We start from the raw sequence: 20,127 nt of genomic DNA on the forward strand, positions 1-20,127 counted from the left end.
TGTCTCTTCCACTTTGTTACCTCCAGTCTTCCTCTCACTTGTACTTAAGCATCTTGTTCTCCTTTCCTTCGTCTGTGTCGTCCTATCTCTTCCACTAGTAGTTAATGAAGAAGTTATACAGTCTAGTCAAGACGATAAGATCTGTTGCTGTTTGCTTTCCTTTTTGTATTCCTCCTTGTCCCCCTCCTTTCCTCTTTTCTCTTCCTCATTCTTTCCTTTCCACTCCTCTCCTCTCCTCCTTCTCCCACTCCTCTTCCTGTCCTCCTCCTCCTCCTGCTCCCCATTCCTCTTGCTGTGATATCGTGATGCCTGTATCAGACACACGCATGGGTGTGGTGAAGCCTCGCTGTGGTGGTTTTGTGACGCTATTAAGTCTTCAATTCGGGACTCATTTCTGTTTCATTGACGTGTTGCTGCAGGAAATGAATCGTCTGATTTATATAACGTTTGATAATGGCACCTGTTAACTATTCAGTGCTTTGTAGTTGAAAAATTATTAAAGGTAAAGTGAAATAGACAGGGATGGTTTGTTTATGAGAGTGCAGGGCGGGGCGGTGAAGACGGGGCTGCGTGGCGAGGTCCGGGACACGCCCACGCTCACACACTCACATCCACGCATCACGCACTACCATCCTGCCACGCCCGCCTGACTGTTTTTGATAAACTTTGGTATGTTTTTTTGATTAATTTCTGTTTTATTTCGTTTTTCTTTATGTAAATTAGAGGTGTAACAAAAAATAATGAAAAAAAAAAGGTTGAATGAATGTATCACCAAAATACTCACGTAAAAAGTAGATTTTGAGAAATTCTGAGGATGATATACATGGATTACTGAACAAGCACCAAAATAAGTAAGGTTTTTTTTTTTATATATAATATCTTCCGTAATACAATATCAATATTATCAGGGTTACGCTCTTTGTTTTTGTTAATTGGTTAGGTAACAGTTTGATGTGTAAAGTCCATTAGCTGGTTGTTGTTTAGTTAGATAGATGTGCGCGAATCTCGTGAGTGTTTGGTGGCAGTGTCTGGTCAGTAATGTACGTGGGATTTAATATGGAGTTAATGGTTTCAGGTATTAGATTCTCGATTCCTTTCTCTTGTATACACACACACACACACACACACACACACACTCTCTCTCTCTCTCTCTCTCTCTCTCTCTCTCTCTCTCTCTCTCTCTCTCTCTCTCTCTCTCTCTTTCAAGTACAACAACAATAACAACTACTACAACGCCACTACCGCCAACATCACCACCACCGTTAACAACAACAACAACAACACCTACTACTACTACTACTACTACTACTACTACTACTACTACTACTACTACTACTACAACACCACCACCGCCAACACCACCATTACTACTACCACCACTGCCATTACCGCTACCACCATCACCACCACTAACAACAACAACAACAACAACAACAACAGGCCAACATGGGAAGCGTACCTGACCTGCCAAGGTGAAGTAAACACTGCATTTAATTAAACCCCTAAGAGGCTTAGCTCGTTACTGCGGCTTAGGAAATTAATGAATCAAGTTTCCTGGTCTAATATGCTCGCTGTAATTAAACATGTGACTAACTGCTGACTGTAATAAACAAAAATAAGGGTTACGACGCTCCACGGGAACAGTTATGGTGAAAAAGAACTGTAGTAATAGTAGTAGTGGTAATAATGGTAGTAGTAGTAGTAGTAGTAGTAGTAGTAGTAGTAGTAGCGTTATCCAGTATCTTAAATATCACCTACCCTCTCCTGCACAGTTCCCTCCTCCATAATCATTTCCTCGGGCTGGGAACTCTAGAAAGTTAAGTCTTGTCTGTGTTTTGCGGTTCCTCCTTAGTCTTCCCCAAAAACGCATCCGTTATGAACTTTCTTCCTCCTCCTCCTTGTCTCTATCCATCCCAGCTGTAATGAGCGCCTCCCTGCTTGTGAGAGAGATGATAACTGACGTACCTATCTGCTCACTGTCTGATATTTTTGCCTGGTTACTTTCTTCTCGCCTCAAGTTGTCTAGTTTTTCTTCTTTCGTTCCTTTCGTTCCTTGTGGTCTCTTCTCTCCGCTCAGTTCTTTTCCGTGACCTAATTTGATTTGGTTTGTTTGCTTGGCTTGGCTTGCTACTACTACTACTACTACTACCACTACTACTACTACTACTACTACTACTACTACTACTACTACTACTACTACTACTACTACTACTACTAACCACCACTATCACCACCACCATCACCACACCACCACCACCACCACTGTAAATATTTCATAACAGAACAAAGGCCTTTATCCAGTTGTTTATTCCCATTTGTCCAGCCCAGCTCACTCAAAAATCTCATCGGAATCAATCGTTCATTTATTCTTTATAATTCGAACAAATGTTTGTCTGCATCTATCTGTGCAAGTAACGACCTTTAGTTCATTCAACCTGCCATAAGGACTGCATGAACTTGTGTGTGTGTGTGTGTGTTTATGTGTGTGTATGTGTGTGTAAAGGAGAAGGGGATTGTAATTACAAATACCCCACGAGTGACGTTTCAATTAGAGGCATGTGACAAGTTAATGCCAGTAGAGGCGTTTCGATCAAGACGAGATGATGCCGTGTTTTAATAATGAGAGGGGTCGACCTGCTTATTACATCTCGCCGCAGCAGATTCAGGTCGTTCCTCGTTCCCCTGATTTTTCTGTTTTTCTTCTTCATCCTCCCTAAACGCAGGACAGTCAGTGAAGATAACAGGGAAACGTTATCTTTACCACCACCACCACCACTACTACTACTACTACTACTACTACTACTACTGTTGCTGCTTTAGAGAAACGTATAAAAGATCATATCAAACTACACCACTTCTCGTATGTCTCTCTCTCTCTCTCTCTCTCTCTCTCTCTCTCTCTCTCTCTCTCTCTCTCTCTCTCTCTCTCTCTCTCTCTCTAATTAGCGGGTATCCCATAATAATGAAGAAATTGCTCAAGGAAAGTTGGCATCCTGACAAAAAGACTCTTACTTGCTTATTTTCTTTCATTAAGTTCAGGTGAGAATATCAGTTGAGGAAGTGCCTTTGTTAATTTTCATTCCTTTCTTCTCTGTCGCTTTTTATTTTGTTCTTATTCGTAAAATTTTTTTTTTATTGTTTTATTCCGGTTGGTTTACTGGCTTTTTTCTTTATTTTTTTTTATTTTTCTTGTGTGTGTGTGTGTGTGTGTGTGTGTGTGTGTGTGTGTGTGTGTGTGTGTGTGTGTGAGTGTGTGTGTGTTACAAACTCATGCCATTCACTCACAAACTCACACCCCTCTCTCTCTCTCTCTCTCTCTCTCTCTCTCTCTCTCTCTCTCTCTCTCTCTCTCTCTCTCTCTCTCTCTCTCTCTCTCTCTCTCTCTCTCTCTCCGCCTCTTTCTCTTTCTCCCTCCGCCTCTTTCTCTTTCTCCCTCCCTCCCCCCCCCTCTCTCTCTCTCTCTCTCTCTCTCTCTCTCTCTCTCTCTCTCTCTCTCTCTCTCTCTCTCTCTCTCTCTCTCTCTCTCTCTCTCTCACTCTCATATTCCGAACTCTCCTTATGAGAAAAAGAAAGCCAGAAAAGCAGGAAGGAAAGAAAAAAAAAAAAAAGGACGCATTTGAGAACACTTTCCCCTTCGTCCGATATTCTCTCTGGTTGAAGTCTGTGGCAGAATTCCTGATTGCCTTTAAGAAAAAAATAAGCCTTCTGGTAGAGACGGTGAGGCGGAGACTATGAGGCGAGGCAGTGGCTGGATATTAATGCGCCAATGTATTTTATCTATCTATCAAGTTCATTCCAGTGTAATATGACAAAAGGTGCTGTCCAGGGAATGAACGAACGAAGTGCTGTGATGCATTATAATGATTGTTGCTGTAAATGTGATTGGATTATTGTGTAATTCTTTTTTTTTGTCTGTGTGTGTGTGTGTGTGTGTGTGTGTGTGTGTGTGTGTGTGTGTGTGTGTGTGTGTGTGTGTGTGTGTGTGTGTGTGTGTGTGTGTGTGTGTGTGCGCGCCTCTCTCTCTCTCTCTCTCTCTCTCTCTCTCTCTCTCTCTCTCTCTCTCTCTCTCTCTCTCTCTCTCTCTCTCTCTCTCACCGTAGACCAGAGCCTCTCTTATATGAAAGAAAAGAAATAGAAAAAACATTTAATGACAACTATCTAGATCCTTCACAACCTCATCTCTCTCTCTCTACGGTATAAGTACCTAACATAAACCAATCTATTAGTGTACGAGTACATATAAAAATCCCTCTCGATTCACGCACCACGTAACATTCACTGGACTACGGGGACACAAACGTCGCAGCATCACCTCACATCATCACTCGAGACAAGCGCCCTTACACCAACAACAACGACACGGCTTCCTCAAACCTCATTACTCAAAGTGCTTCATCGGAGACCCGGCCAGCACTTAGACCCGCCAATACCCACATGTAGCCAGCAGCACCCCACGCCCCACTCACAATATATTTAGACTAGTTGGCGGAAGCTTCAATAACACGTGCCCTGCAATAGCTAGAGCGAAATTGGAAGCCATTGACCGGCCGGCAGTGAAATAGATACCTTCCTTCGCCAGTACATTCTGATAATAAGGGACGGCCAATTGCAATACGGGGGTTTAAGTACTGACACAATGACGCGCAATAAGGGGCTGGTTCTTTATAAATGAGGCAGGTAGGCAGGTAGCTTTGGGAAGGTAGACTGACTGGTAGATAGATTGGTAGTACGTAGACACAATCTTAGCCATTCATTTCATTGGGTAGATGGATGGATGGATGGTAGAGTGAAACTTATCATCATGGATACGCTGAGAAAGTTATTCCTTTTGTAAATATGAATAGATGGGTGGATAGATAGATAGATAGATAGACAGAGAGAAGGGAGATAAGGTGAACTATTGCAATGGCTTTACATATTACAAGAAGGAAAATAGAAACCCCTGCTTATTAAAGAATCAAGATGGAAACAAACACTCGATCATCATATTAAGTTTGTAGGAGGGAGGAGTGAGGGCTTTTATTGAATAAGCCTGTGGGGACTTTCTCTCTCTCTCTCTCTCTCTCTCTCTCTCTCTCTCTCTCTCTCTCTCTCTCTCTCTCTGCAGTGTGACGTGCCCTGCGCAATATTCCCCGGCAAATATCTTATAATCACGTCCATTAATGATGCAAAAAAGGAGCATTGCAGTTTTACAGAGTTCCTAATTCCTCATATTGGATTTTGCTTTCACCTTATCTGATAATGTTTTAGAGGAATATTTTTATTTGATTTTTTTTTTCTTTTTTCTGTTTCTGTTTGATATTATTTGTTTTGGAGCACTGCATGAGGTATAATAATGTTTTTAGTGATAACTAAAAGTTTCCTCTTCTTCTTGATATTATTATTGTTTGTGATACTGTTGTTGTTGTTGTTGTTGTTATTGTTGTTATTGTTACTATTAATGTTGTTGTTCTCGCTGGTGTAGTCAATATCGTTGTCGCTGCTGTCATCGCTATTATTTGTGCTATAGATGTTGCTGCTGTTGTTTCTCATCCCAATGCTGCGCCAGGACTGCCTCGTGAAAGGATTCACCTGACGCCTCCACACCCAAATTGGCCTATCCGACTGGAACCCTTTTCTCCTCAACTTTTTTGGGGGCAGCAATTAACCCTTTTTCCAATTTTCTCTCTCTCTTTTTGTATCTATTGGCCAGTGTGGAGGCGCCCACACACATACACGCACATGCACACACAAACACACATACACATATGAATGAAAGAATGAAAGAACAAAGGAAGGAAGGAAGGAAGGAAAGAAAGAAAGGAAGAAAGGAAGGAAGGACTAAATGAATAAATGAAAACAACAATAATATCAGTACGTGAGAAAATACCTGCTCGTGTGTGTGTGTGTGTGTGTGTGTGTGTGTGTGTGTCCTTCAGGGAACTGCTCCACCACACTGAATAGAACCATTACCACTGTATTCAGAACATTTCCCAGATTTTCCTGAGGCATAAAAAATGGAGAGAGAGAGGGAGAGCTGGTGAAAGAAACCAGATATATTAAACATTTGAAACCTGTCACCGGCTTCATTTCTTTTCCTTTTTCTCCTTTAATTTTCATATCAATTTTCTTTTTTCATTTTTCCTCTTTCCTTTCCTTTATTTGTGTTATTTTCTTTAGTTTTCTTATTCGTTTTGATTCCTTATCTTCCTCCTCTTTCTCCTCCTCCTCCTCCTTTTCTCTCCTTTATGTATAAACTGTTTTTCTCTCTTCCTAAGTATGTTTATCTAATTCATTATTCTTCCTTTTCTTTTTCTGATTATTTTCTCGTATTTTTTTTATTTTATCCCTTTGTTTCATATCCTTTATTTATTTATTTTCCTCTTGTTCCCCTTTCTCCTCCTCCTCCTTCTCCTCCTACACCTCTTTTAATCAAGAAATTTATATTTTTAACCCCATCCCCCCCCCTCTCTCTCTCTCTCTCTCTCTCTCTCTCTCTCTCTCTCTCTCTCTCTCTCTCTCTCTCTCTCTCTCTCTCTCTCTCTCTCTCTCTCTCTCTCTCTCCCCCTCTCCGCGCCCCTCTCATCTGGCCAACAATGAAGCTTTTGTGCACTTTCAAAGAGCGAAAATCGAACGTTTTGTTCTCAGATTCCAGTCAATTTCTTGCTCCCAATAAGGTTTGTTTTCCGAGGGAACCACGACCACCATTCTACCGACTGCAAAAATTGAGACGAACGACTGGAAAAATCTGAATGCACACATATATAGAACATACACCCACACATACAGAGAGAGAGAGAGAGAGAGAGAGAGAGAGAGAGAGAGAGAGAGAGAGAGAGAGAGAGAGAGAGAGAGAGAGAGAGAGAGAGAGAGAGAGAGAGAGAGAGAGAGAGAGAGAGAGAGAGAGAGAGAGAGAGAGAGAGAGACAGACAGACAGACAGACAGACAGACAGACAGACAGACAGACAGACAGACAGACAGACAGACAGAGAGAGAGAGAGAGAGAGAGAGAGAGAGAGAGAGAGAGAGAGAGAGAGAGAGAGAGAGAGAGAGAGAGAGAGAATGCCACGAGTAGACTTGATAAATCCTTGCAGCTTCCTTTACGTCCTTATGCAAGTAGCTAACAGATTTTTTTTTTTTTTTTTTCATATAATTAACACAATGATATAGAGTGGTATATAAAAAAATAGATATGTTTTTCTCAGAGTCTGCCACGTGTAGGTCTGATGTTTCTCCTTGCAGTTTCCCTTGTGTTGTTATGTAGCTCACTAATGAGTGTCTTACATCAGGAGCTTTGGACAATCAAGCGCTGGAGATTTTGAGGATAACATGTGTCTCGGCGATACACGAACACATGGAGTAAATGCCACGAGACTAATCCTTGTGAGTGAGTAAACAGGTGTGTGACTCAAGCCAGCATGAGGCGCGGCCACCACACACCGACTGGGGTACACACGACACACACACACACACACACACACACACACACACACACACACACACACACACACACACACACACACACACACACACACACACACACATGCTCGTTTTTGCTCTCGCTTTCGCCTTCGCTCTCTCTCTCTTCTCTCTCTCTCTCTCTCTAATACCAATAACCTTTGCTTCCAATGGAGAGAGAGAGAGAGAGAGAGAGAGAGAGAGAGAGAGAGAGAGAGAGAGAGAGAGAGAGAGAGAGAGAGAGAGAGAGAGAGACAGACAGACAGACAGACAGACAGACAGACAGACAGACAGACAGACAGATACAAATTATATTCCTACATACATATATCAGACGAAAAAAAAAAAAGAATATTTCTCTTAATACTGACAGCTTCTGTGTTGCAATTAATAATTTCACGACAAAAACAAATGACATGCAAAAAGAACAAGAAAGCGAAAGAAAAAATAAATGACGTACAAAATAAATAAGAAATTACTGCATTCCGTGATATTACCTTAAACATTTCAGCTTTTTATCTATTTTTTTTTCTTAGGTGGAAATGAAAAGCACTGGAATCTGCACTACGTTAATAAGTTTAAACGAAAAAAAAAAAAAAACGAAAAAAACGAATAAAAAATTTGAAAAAAAAACAAACAGAGGAACTGATTAAAAGAAATGTTTAACGGAAATATGTGTTGATTTTGTTGTTGTTGTTGTTGTTGTTGTTGTTGTTGTTGTTAATTTCCTCTCCTCCTGCTCTTCTTCCTCCTTTTCTTCCTCCTTTCCTCCTCCTCCTCCTCCTCCTCCTCCTCCTCCTCCTCCTCCTCCTCCTCCTCCTCCTCCTCCTCCTCCTCCTCCCTTCTCTTCTTATTTTTCTTAGTCTTCTACTTCATCTACTTCTACTTCTCTTTTAGAAGAAGAAGGATAACAAGAAAGCAAAGAGCAGCAAACTTAAAAAAAATTACATCAACATATTTTTCTTTTCAACGCCCAAGAAGGAAATGACGAAGTGACACAAGACTGTTCACATTCTTATCCAGGTAGAAAATTAAACCTTTTGAGAGCAAATTTTGTGACAGAAATAGCGCAAAAAAAAAAAAAAACCACACACAAGAGGAAAAAAAAAACAGCAACAAAACGTACACAAAATTTGAACACACTGGCTTTTTTTCCCCGTCAAAACTTTTCTTTCTAGATTCTGACGCGTAAAAAAAAGGAAAAAGAAGAAAAAAAAAAGAAGCTGAACTCTGTTGAACCTAAACCGAGAACAAAGCCGTACAGAACTATCCACCAAAATGCAGTTGAAGAACACAAATGCTGCCTGGGTAAAGGAGAACAGTAGAACAAGTTACATTGCACCAGACGGCTTGAAAATAAAGAGCATGAGGATGATGATAATATAATGATAATATTAACAATAAAACGAAATTTTCTCTAATCATGGGTTTTTCTTATCGGAGAGAGAGAGAGAGAGAGAGAGAGAGAGAGAGAGAGAGAGAGAGAGAGAGAGAGAGAGAGAGAGAGAGAGAGAAAGGAAATGTGCTTGAATTAATTTACGATAATGAGGCAGCGATAATATACAAACCACCACCATCACCACCACCACCACCACCACCACCACCACCACCAGCACCACCACCACCACCACCACCACCACCACCACCAACATCACTACCACCACCAGAGGTCCGCCCGTTCGTTGCCTTCCCTCGCCTCTCTTGCTGGCCTGGTCCAACCCTGGTTGGCATTTCAACACGGGGCTCAGTTCCCATCGATACAACATACTTTGCAAGGATCAGAGGATGCAGTCTCTCTCTCTCTCTCTCTCTCTCTCTCTCTCTCTCTCTCTCTCTCTTTCTGATCAAAGGCTCCATTCAAAGCAAAATGACGTTATCAGGAAACAGAATTGTGCAAAATATGTAAAGAGTAACAGGAATCAAGAGTTTAGTACACAAGGGTCGCTCTCGCCGGTGTTTCCTTCCCCACTCTACTAATCTGTACCTGCAGTTTTAAGTCAATCGTGTTAGGGAACCTTTGATGAACCGGCGCAGATCTTTCTTTGTTCTGTTGTGATTTGACTGACTGACGTTCATACAGACGGGTTTCTTTCATTCAAGCGTTGGAATCCTGTTTCAAGCTTAATTTCTACGTGTCATTTTTAAGTTAATCGTGTCAGAAAATCGTTGATTATTCTTTGCTCTGTTGTGATTCTGCTGAGTTGCGTAAAGGCAATTTTCTTCCACTCAAGCATTGCATTCTCATGTCAAGCTTCCAGGGTTGGTTTGGTTTAAATCAAATTATTTAAATCAAGTGATTTAGATCGATTTAAATCAGGATGAAAAATCATGATTGATATAAAAAATAGATATACTGCCTTAAAACTTATATAAGTATTAAATTGAAAGTAAAAATCATGATTTAAACAAAAAATAAATATACTGTGTTAAAAATCACCTAAGTGTTATATTGAGATTAAAAAGTCATGATTTAAATAAAAATTAAATGTATTGTATTAAAAATATTTAAGTGTTATATTGAGATAAAAAAAAAATCATGATTTAAATCAAGAGGGAGGTTTCAAGACACTTATCCTTCAGTTTTTGACTACTGCTTCGGACCCTTTTCGGGGACCAGCATCTCAGTGGGCTTTTATTTATTTATTTTTTTAAATATTTTTTTATTGGATTTTTGTTGCTCTTGGCCGGTGTCCCTCCTACATAAAAAAAAAAAAAAAATTGCGCAACGACTTAACCTGCTTTCGTTCCCACGCTCTTGAATCTTCCGAGTTTTCCACATCTGGCTACGACTACAGTCACTCTCAAACCAAATTTATCTGTGCTGTATACCTCTCACTTAACTCCTCTGACTATAAGAAATTCTTTGACTACTTAACTTCCGAAGTGGAGCAAATTCTGACTCTTCTTTTTTGCGGAGATCTTCATTCTTGGAGATTTCAATGTTCACCACCAGCTTTGGCTTTCCTCTCCCTTCACTAACCATCCTGGTGAACTAGTCTTTAACTTCGCTATCCTCCACGACCTAGAGCAATTGGTGTAACACCCTTCTCGTACTCGTCTTGTGGAGATACGCCCAACATTCTTGACCTTTTCCTAACCTCTAATCATTTGCTTATACTGTTGCCCTATCTTCTCCGTTGGGCTCCTCCGATCACAATCTCATATCTGTATCTTGTCCTATCGCTCCAATTCTTCCTCAGGATCTCCCTAAGCGGAGGTACCTCTAGCGTTTTGCCTCTGCTAGTTGGGGGGACCTGAGGAGGTACTTTGCTGATTTTCCTTGGATTGACTACTGCTTCCGTGTCTGTGGTAGTTATGGTGGGGTTTCATTGATGTCTTCGTGAGTGTAGTGATAGTTTAGCAAAAATTCTACAGCACCATCAGTTATGTAATCTTTCCTATTATCATCCTCACCATTTCCAGGTTAGAATTATTGAAGAAAAGTGGACCGCATTTTAGAGGGAAATACTGATTCTTACCAATTTTAAAACTTTCCCCGAGTGGAAGTTAAGTTGTAAGCTTGCAGTAATTCTCTAATGGAACTGGAATTTCTTTTAATCAGATTAGAGTCCCCGTCTTTGAAATTTTTTTTAATACACCTACATAAACAGCTTCCGCGCATCTAGATAATCACTCAGTACGCTTAAGGTCTCGTTAAGTCACTCACGTCTGAGGCTAATAAGCTTGAAACGAATGTACTAAAGTGGCAAAAATGAACATATAAGTAATACTCGTAATTGAACAACAGGTATTCCAGTGTTAGTTTTCACAATGTAATCCTCTATAAAATGACTTTGCTGTCAGGGGTAAATGTTGCAGAGAGAGAGAGAGAGAGAGAGAGAGAGAGAGAGAGAGAGAGAGAGAGAGAGAGAGAGAGAGAGAGAGAGAGAGAGATCGTACATGTGTCGTCTGCATGCAGGTATGAATACACAGTTACACAGTAAGGGGTAAGTGAATGCATGGTTTTCTTAAGGCTTCACGTGTTTTGCTCGCCCAGTGCTGTTGTTGCTGCTTTGATTCCTTCACAATATCGAGGAATGTTTTTTTTTTTTTTTTTTTCATTTTGAGCTTATGACATTGGAAAGGAGTGATTATTTTTCTTTCGTGTCCTTTTCTTTATCGAACGTGCGATAAGAACATAACATAAGAAAATAAGGGAAGCTGCAAGAAGCCGCCAGGTCTAAATGTGGCAGTCCCTGTGTGAAACATACCTATCTATTTCCATCTATCATCCCTGTCCATAAATTGATCGAAGCTTTTTTTTTTTTTAAACCTCCCTAATGACTGAACATCCATTACCTGATGTATTTGAGAACCATTTCCTTCTTATCTCTTTTCTAAGTGCCGCTCTGCCTAAAACCCAGAGGAAAAATGTGTCAGATAGACATTTGAAGCATTTTTTCCGTGGTTCCGTCCCATGCATTGCCTTGTCAGTGTTGGGTCTTATCTGTGTTATTTTGCATCCTTTAAGGCGATCTTCCTTTGTACTCCCATTGATCGGAAATGTAAATTGAGTTTCCGCCTCACATCTCGAGTTTAGGGTTTTATTTTATTGTTTCTATCCTCCCTCCTTCCCTCCCTCGCTTTCTTTCCTCCCCTCCTGGTGGCTCGTTATCCTGTGCATTCTAATCCCCGGATCTCTCTCTCTCTCTCTCTCTCTCTCTCTCTCTCTCTCTCTCTCTCTCTCTCTCTCTCTCTCTCTCTCTCTCTCTCTCTCTCAGTTCGTCTGTGGTTAATATAATCCGATATTCTGCCTGAAGAATATAAAAACATGAGAAAATAAGGGAAGTTGGAAGAAGGTGTCAGGTCAGGTCTACACGCGGCAGTCCCTGAACGAAGCATACATACCAGTGTTCCACCTATCGTCCTTATCCATGAAATTGTCTATAGGATGAACCACTGGAGCATCATAAGACAAGGGCAGTGGAAAAAGGCCAGTTGATCTATGCAAGGTATTAGACTAGGCAAAGAAGAAGGAACAAAGATACTGTTTGTGATGATCCGAGCTATCTGATTTAATGTGAGAGGCAGGAGAGTAAAGGAGAAGACTCATTATAACTTGCAGCACTACATAGATGTATGCAAGGCTTCGAAAACCTATGATATTCACTTTATTGCTACTACTAATATTACTACTACCGCTACTACTGCTGCTACTACTACTATTTCTACTACAATTACAACTACAAGGTAAAGACAATGATAATATTACTTCTAGCGTTACTACTACTGTATTTACTACTACTACTACTACTAGTACTACTACTACTACTACTACTACTACTACTACTACTACTACTACTACTACTACTACTACTACTACTACTACTACTACTACAAGAACATCATCATCATCTCGAGTGTAAAAATCCAGGCAAGAATATGAACATTTGAGAAAGAATGACTGATGGAAAGCGAAAATAAATATGTGAACTTTAAATAAACATTAGCATATTAATGGCCGCATCGTCTCTCCGCCCTCCTAAAAAAAAAAGAATAAATAAATAAAAAAAAGCCAGCAAAAATACTTGTACAAAGGAAAACCATTAAATATATTACATCATTTGTGAAAGTATTTGTTCAGTCACCATTTTCATCACCTTATCATCATCACCTCCTCTCACCAGCCTCCTCTCTCCTCTCTTCCTTTTCTTCTCGTCCTCCTCGTCCTCTTCTTTGTTCTCGTCATCGTTTTGTTCATCCTTTTCCTCCTCATCCTCTTCCTTGTCCTCGTTTATGTTCCTCTCGTTCTTTTACTTCTCGTCCTCTTCGTCTTCGTCCTCGTTCTTGTCCTTCTCGCTCTCATCCTTTCCTTCATCCTCTTCAAAGCAAAGATCTCTCTCTCTCTCTCTCTCTCTCTCTCTCTCTCTCTCTCTCTCTCTCTCTCTCTCTCTCTCTCTCTCTCCCTTTCTTTCTCAATTCTCCACTCATGTCTCATCTGCCTGTCTATTTCAAGCCATCCTAGCAAAACATTTTATCCCCCAAGCAGTGGTGGCAAGAGCAGCTTATCTCGACCAGGATACGCTGCCTTTTCCCTCGAGACTGTTCTGGTAAGTGTGTTGGATCAGATGTTTTCACTAAAGTGCCAGGTTATGTCGTGGTTCATTAGGGAGTGGGATTCATATCGAGTATTTGAAGTATTTCCTTTGAATATGGGACTGAGTTGTTCGTATTTATTGTTATCTGTCACCTTAACTTTCCTTTTGTACCTGTGTATATTGATCCAAGTCTCATGTTCTTGCTTCAGTGTAAAACAAGAAAGCTGGTATCCGGAGTGAAGGGACGCGGGCGCTGCCTCAGTAGCTGGCTCCTCTCCACAGAAAACACGGTATGTGTCTGTTAAATGTTAAGGGTTCACTGAATCAGGGGACTCTTTTCTCCCTGGACACTCCTATGATCTAATCTAACTTGTTGAGGCTGGCTGGCTAGCGGATTGGCTGGCTGGCTAGCGGGTTGGCTGGCTGGCTGGCTGGTTGGGTTGGTGTGCTGGATAGCTTGCTCGCTGGTTGGCTTGGTTGGTTGGTTGGGTGGTTGACTGGTTGTCTTTCTCTCTGAACTGTAAGAACTCGTTTGTCTGGCTTGAAATTTAATTATACATTTGTCAAAAGTGGCTTCTCTACTACTTTACACTTTTTTTATAGTGATATAATTATTATTGTATCACAGCTTTTCTTGCTTGATAAGACACCTTTATTGCGACGCATAAAACCAGTCATTGTCTTCCTACCTCTACTGACAAAATACCTGTTCGCATTCTTCCCAAACCGTCCACGTTCGTCCCTCTGTCCTGCCAGCCTTTCACTTCACATCTGCAGCCTTTCAGGCATCCTTTCCGCGCCTTGTGCCTTGCTTTCACGTGAACACCCGCCCGCCAGCGCTGTCTATTCTGAAGGCCTTGTTTGCTGTCCCTTCAGAGCGGAACTTGTGTTAACTTTTCTCTCAGTGCACCGGATTTCTCCTTTTGTGCCTGACTACACTGCCTGCCTCCCTTAGTCGTCTCTATTTGTTACTCTTGCCGTTCGTGTCTCGTCTCGTCTCGTCTCTCTCTCTCTCTCTCTCTCTCTCTCTCTCTCTCTCTCTCTCTCTCTCTCTCTCTCTCTCTCTCTCTCTCTAGCTCCGGTAACAGCTCAGAAATACCTGGCAGTTTATTACTCAGAAAGCGCGTGATAGATTCAGTGTGTTGTTGTTGTTGCTTTGTGTTGTTGTGTTGTGTTGGTCTCCACTCTCCCGTATCACATCACGTCCTTCCTTGCCTCGTTCGTTCGTTCTGTAATGCTTTTGTTGTTGTTGTTGTTGTTGTTGTTGTTGTTTGTTGTTGTTGTTGTTAAATGGTTCTGTTTTTGTGTGGTGGTCTGTGTTGAATGTTGCTACGGTTTTGGTGTTGTTGTTGTTGTGTAGGGAGAATATGAGGAACGAAAATCTATAACACACACACACACACACACACACACACACACAACGGTGGTATTGAAATGCGAAACACGGAAATAAGGACGATAAGGAGCGGCCCTTGAATATACTACTGAGAAAGTCAGACAAATCTCTCTCCTCACCGCCAGGATGATACCCAGACGGCCTCCTCTCTCTCTCTCTTCCTAACTTCCCGATAAAAGTTAACCGTACCCGAAATATTTTACTGGGAATATAAGTTTACCGTTCAAGACAGAAGGTTACAAGAGCATTTCAACGCAATTCCCACAATACAAGATTATACTCCTTTTTTTGTGATATTTATACAAGGTCACGTGTCTTGTCAACTCCTCTCCTCTTGACTGTCCTAGCTGGCCTGCCCGTCCTATCTCTCTCTCTCTCTCTCTCTCTCTCTCTCTCTCTCTCTCTCTCTCTCTCTTTTGGCATCGAAACGAGAAAGCAAAGTATATTTTAAACGGTACCCTAATTAAAAGTGTAAACAGCGAAATTGATTTAGGAGTAACAGTGCTGAGCAGCTTAAAACCTAGCCAACAATGTTCAGATGTATTAAAAAGACAAAATAACTGGTTTAATTGGCAGATCTATTAAAAATAAATCTAAGGATACGAACGTCACTTTGTATAACTCATAACACTGGGCTTGTGATGATACAGGAACGGGAGATAAAATAAGATTCCAAATGGTTCGTTTCAGACAAGATAGCTTTCGATTCTGTTCTCATCCTAAGTGTTGATTCTCCTTCCTTCTGCTGTTGCCGCTCCTTGGAAAGTGGTCACTGCGTACCTCCCGTGTCCTTCCTCCGCGTGACTGGACAAGATCGCCTTTCCTTCGTCTCTTCCCCTCGGTGACTTAAGACTTTTCAGCAGTGAAGGTATCATCGTGTCTCTGGAACTTAGTGGAGGGTCCAGTTTTGGAGAAATTCCGGTTTTCTTTTAGTTTTAAGGGATATCTTTATTTTTTTTCATTTGTCTTGGTTTATTGTATGTTCATCTGTGCAATTTATTCACCTCGCCTGAGTTTATTTAGTTTTCAGTGTCACGGAGCTGCCGCCGTCTTACTGTCTTCTTACGTCACAAGACTGCATTGTACATCGAACACGGCTTTGAGAGGGAAAACATTCACTCCGGCGCTGATATCAGTGTTATTTATAGAGGAAGACACACGAGCGGGAGAAGTTTGCCACACTATAAGATTCCAGTGAGTAGCAGTGTCTTAGTGATGGTTAGGTTAGATTAGGTTATTTGTAGAGGAAGACACACGAGCGGGAGTAGCTTGCCACACTGTAATCTTCCAGTGAGTAGCAGTGTCTTAGTGATGGTTAGACTGATGCTCTAGCTGCTCTCTTAGCTCTCCTCGTGTTGCATTACCTGACAGTGTTTCCCCCCACGTTCACTTCAATGGTACTTCAGTAATCGCAAACACTCTCTAAGCAAGCAAAGGCGCTTCTCTGCTTCCTCCTCTCTTCTCATACATTCCTCAGGTTTTCTGCCGTTTCTCTCCCCTGACTTCGCGTCTCTCCTCCTGTACCTTTATGGCCACTACCTGCCACCCTCCCTTCTGAATGACCTGTTTGATGACGCCCCACCCTTCCTGTCTCCTCCCTCCGTCCGTTTATGTAAAGCAGCTCCCTCTCTGGATCTTTCCCCTTGCCTTCCTGCTGCGACAGTCGGGGCCAACCTTTCTGAGGCAGTCAAGGCACCGGCTCACCTCGCATCACCTCCTCTGGCGCTTGTTAGGGGGGATAGCATGAAATGTAAAAAAAAAAAGACCGAGAGAACGTAAAAGAATCCATTCAAGCATTCAGTTCAATTATACTTCATCAAAAGATATCTTGGTAGTCCTCGTCCACAAATCTGATTAATTTTCTTCATCATCCATGCTCTTGATGCTTCTCCATTGCCCATTGCTTGCTGGAGAATAGAGGAGAATACCAAAGAATCCATTCAAACACTCAGTTCAACTATGCTTCACCTCCAGCCTCACATTGCGTGAAAGACATCATCTTGATAGTCTTTATCCACAAATCCTGCTCATTTCCTACATCATACCAGCTCTTGTTGTTTCTCTGTCGACCATCATGTTGATTTCACCGTGCTCTGGCTTCCTGTCTAGATATCGTTCGCTATATTTCCTCGCCTGCATTACTGGCAGCAAAAGATTAGTAGGTTAACGGTCTGCCTTGCTTCCTGTGCCATCAGACAAGCTGTTGATTCCACGCTCCACATGTGTCAGGTCTGCAAGTGCAATGATATAAGCTGAATATGACCCAGGATCCACACGTGCTGCTATCTCAAACATTTTTTTTACTCATGTCCTGCAGAAAAGTGTAGACAATCTTTTAGCTACATACATGTTGCAATTCAAGGCATGGTCATAAGAACATAAGAAAATAAGGGAAGCTGCAAGAAGCCATCAGGCCTAAACGTGGCAGTCCTTGCGTGAACGAGGCTCTTTAAATATAAATCTTAACAAAACACATGAATACTCTTTACATCGACATAGCCTCCGATCCCAAGCCATAGCGGTCCTGTATTGGGGCTTTGGGGATGATGTGCAAGCCCCAAAGTGTCCCCCTCTTGACTGGGTCTGGCCTGCAATGGGTTATGGCGCCCTTAAGATAGATTTATCTGGCGTCCCTCGCGGTGGGCCTGGATGGGAATGCAATAACTGATGCGATTGTCGTTGGCGAGGGACTGATAGAAGAGGGTCACTGCTGTCCAGTCCGCCACTCATAGATCCCAGCTGCTGCTTACTAACCGAGGCATCAATCTGTACCAGTAATGAGATAAGTCGGTTTGCTGAGGTCATTATGTGCTGTTATTACATAGACCCCTCTTAGCAAAAGTAGTAAAGCACAAAGGCTGATTTAGTACAAGAGTCTACCAGTGAAAGGGAAGAAAGATTACACCTCAAATGGCAAAGGGAGCAAACAAAACAGATGCTAATTCAGCAGAAAAGTTTATTAGTGAAAAGGAAAGAAATATTAACACCCCAACTCATACTTTTAACAGTAAAAAGAGTAAAATGAGAGAGGTAATTAATTGGAAGACTCCAGTACTCTAAGCTGGCGAGGACGGGGAGCCGCGGGTCTGCCACAAAGGCGCCATAACTACGTCTTGTGCATTACCAGACCGGGCGTCACACAATGCGGCGTCTGAAGGTTTCAAAGCCTGCATCCGGAGCTTCTGGTGGTGGCTTTAATCAGCTAATTCCTTGCCTGTGTGTGACGGAGACGGACAGAGAGAGAGAGAGAGAGAGAGAGAGAGAGAGAGAGAGAGAGAGAGAGAGAGAGAGAGAGAGAGAGAGAGAGAGAAGGGGGGACTGTGACAAGGACCCATTACCGTGTGTGTGTGTGTGTGTGTGTGTGTGTGTGTGTGTGTGTGTGTGTGTGTGTGTGTGTTCCTCCATCAGTCCTCCTCTCATCTCCTCCTCCTCCTCGTCTCTTCTTCTCTCTTACCTTCCTCTTATCGCTTGTTATCTTATAATTCTCGTCCTCTCCTTCATTCATATTCATTCACTCCTCCTCCTCCTCCTCCTCCTCCTCCTCCTCCTCCTCCTCCTCCTCCTCCTCCTCCACCTTCTTCCTTTGCCTTCCAACCCTCTCCCATCCTTTCTTCCTCTTCCATTACGTTCGAATCTTCCTCCTCTTCCTCCTCCTCCTTCCTTTCATCTCCTTCCACCATCTCACCACTCCTCAGTATAGCCTCTCTCTCTCTCTCTCTCTCTCTCTCTCTCTCTCTCTCTCTCTCTCTCTCTCTCTCTCTCTCTCTCTCTCTCTCTCTCTCTCTCTGACCTGACTTCTCTCCTCCTCCTCCTTCTCCTCCTCCTCCTCCCTTCTCAACTTCCACCACTCGCTTCTTCTCAAAAAAAAAAAAAAAGGAATAAAAGGACATGAATATTCCGGAAATGGTGCGGCTTTGGGTGACTAAGCTAATTTGTTCCCAAGAAGTAAAAATAAAAAATAGAACGATCTCATGATAGGATTTTCATTTTTATATATATATGGACGACAGGCAGATGAAAGTGAAATAGAAAACGTTATTAAGGAGGGAGGAAGAGGAGGAGGAGGAGGATGAACAGGAGGAAGATGACAAAAAAAGGTAAAAAAGAATAATAAGAAGAAAAGAAGGAGAAGGAGATAGGAAAAAAAGTGATGGGTGTTATATAAAATACTTTCATCATTTCTCTCTCTCTCTCTCTCTCTCTCTCTCTCTCTCTCTCTCTCTCTCTCTCTCTCTCTCTCTCTCTCTCTCTCTCTCTCTCTCGCACACTTCGATCCATGATGCCTATTTTCGCCTTAGAACGTTCTCTCTCTCTCTCTCTCTCTCTCTCTCTCTCTCTCTCTCTCTCTCTCTCTCTCTCTCTCTCTCTCTCTCTCTCTCTCTCTCCTCCTCCTCCTCCTCCTCCTCCTCCTCCTCCTCCTCCTCCTGCTCCTCACACTCACTCACACACACACACACACACACACACACACACACACACACACACACACACACACACACACAGAGAGAGCCCACAAATAGTAAATATGGTACGGAATATGAAATCCTGTCACACTTGATTCTGTGAACGTTAAAGCAGAGAGAGAGAAAGGAAGAGAGAGAGAGAGAGAGAGAGAGAGAGAGAGAGAGAGAGAGAGAGAGAGAGAGAGAGAGAGAGAGAGAGAGAGAGAGAGAATTATGTTACGTTAGGTTATGTTTGCTTAAGTTAGGTTATATTAGGTTACGTTGGGTTACGTTAAATTAGATTAAGTTACGTTAAGTTAGATTAGGTTAATTTAGGTTAAGCTTGGTGTTACGTTACATTAGTTTAGTCTAGGTTAAGTCACGTTAGGTTACGTTAGGTTTCGCTGGGTTACGTTAAAATAGGTTACGTTAAGTTAGGTTGTTAGTTCTTTAGCAATAGGACGCTCGACACCAGAGGGCCTGTAGTAGTCAAGTCTTGCCTCGCCTGAACCAGTCCTCTCGTGTCCGCCTTCCTCCCTCGGCGACCCTCACTCGTCCCTCGCTCCCTTACCTGCCGACCTCTTTCTTTGTATCTTTTCCTCCAGCGTCCTCCTCCAGCTCTTTTCTAATCGGCTTACCTTCCTCCGCGACTTGATTCCTGCCTTGTAAGTGGAATGGAGAAAAATGATAAATATATGCAGTAGATTCGTAAATAAGTACATATGTAAACAAATGAACGAGTGAGTGTATGTATCAGTGATTGAATAAATATCGTATGGGGCTTTACTTTTTTTTTTTTTTATTTTTTAAACTT

The 20,127-nt window shown here is 42.0% G+C and overlaps 1 protein-coding gene across 3 annotated transcripts in view; it reads left to right on the plus strand.

The window, feature by feature from the left end:
• LOC135107080 (uncharacterized) overlaps positions 1–20,127 on the plus strand; it is a 153,695-nt gene that overhangs the window by 43,507 nt on the left and 90,061 nt on the right. Inside the window, exons 2-3 of one of the 3 annotated variants that reach the window (XM_064016710.1) lie at positions 13,427–13,487; positions 13,685–13,765. The exons of 1 other annotated variant lie outside the window; for it this stretch is intronic. The gene's annotated coding sequence lies outside the window, so the exon portion shown is untranslated. The remainder of the gene's footprint in view (positions 1–13,426; positions 13,488–13,684; positions 13,766–20,127) is intronic. One more of the 3 variants, XM_064016709.1, reaches the window with a different exon arrangement.

The sequence above is a fragment of the Scylla paramamosain genome, chromosome 14 (assembly GCF_035594125.1).
Source record: "Scylla paramamosain isolate STU-SP2022 chromosome 14, ASM3559412v1, whole genome shotgun sequence".
Classification (NCBI taxonomy): Eukaryota; Metazoa; Arthropoda; class Malacostraca; order Decapoda; family Portunidae; genus Scylla; species Scylla paramamosain.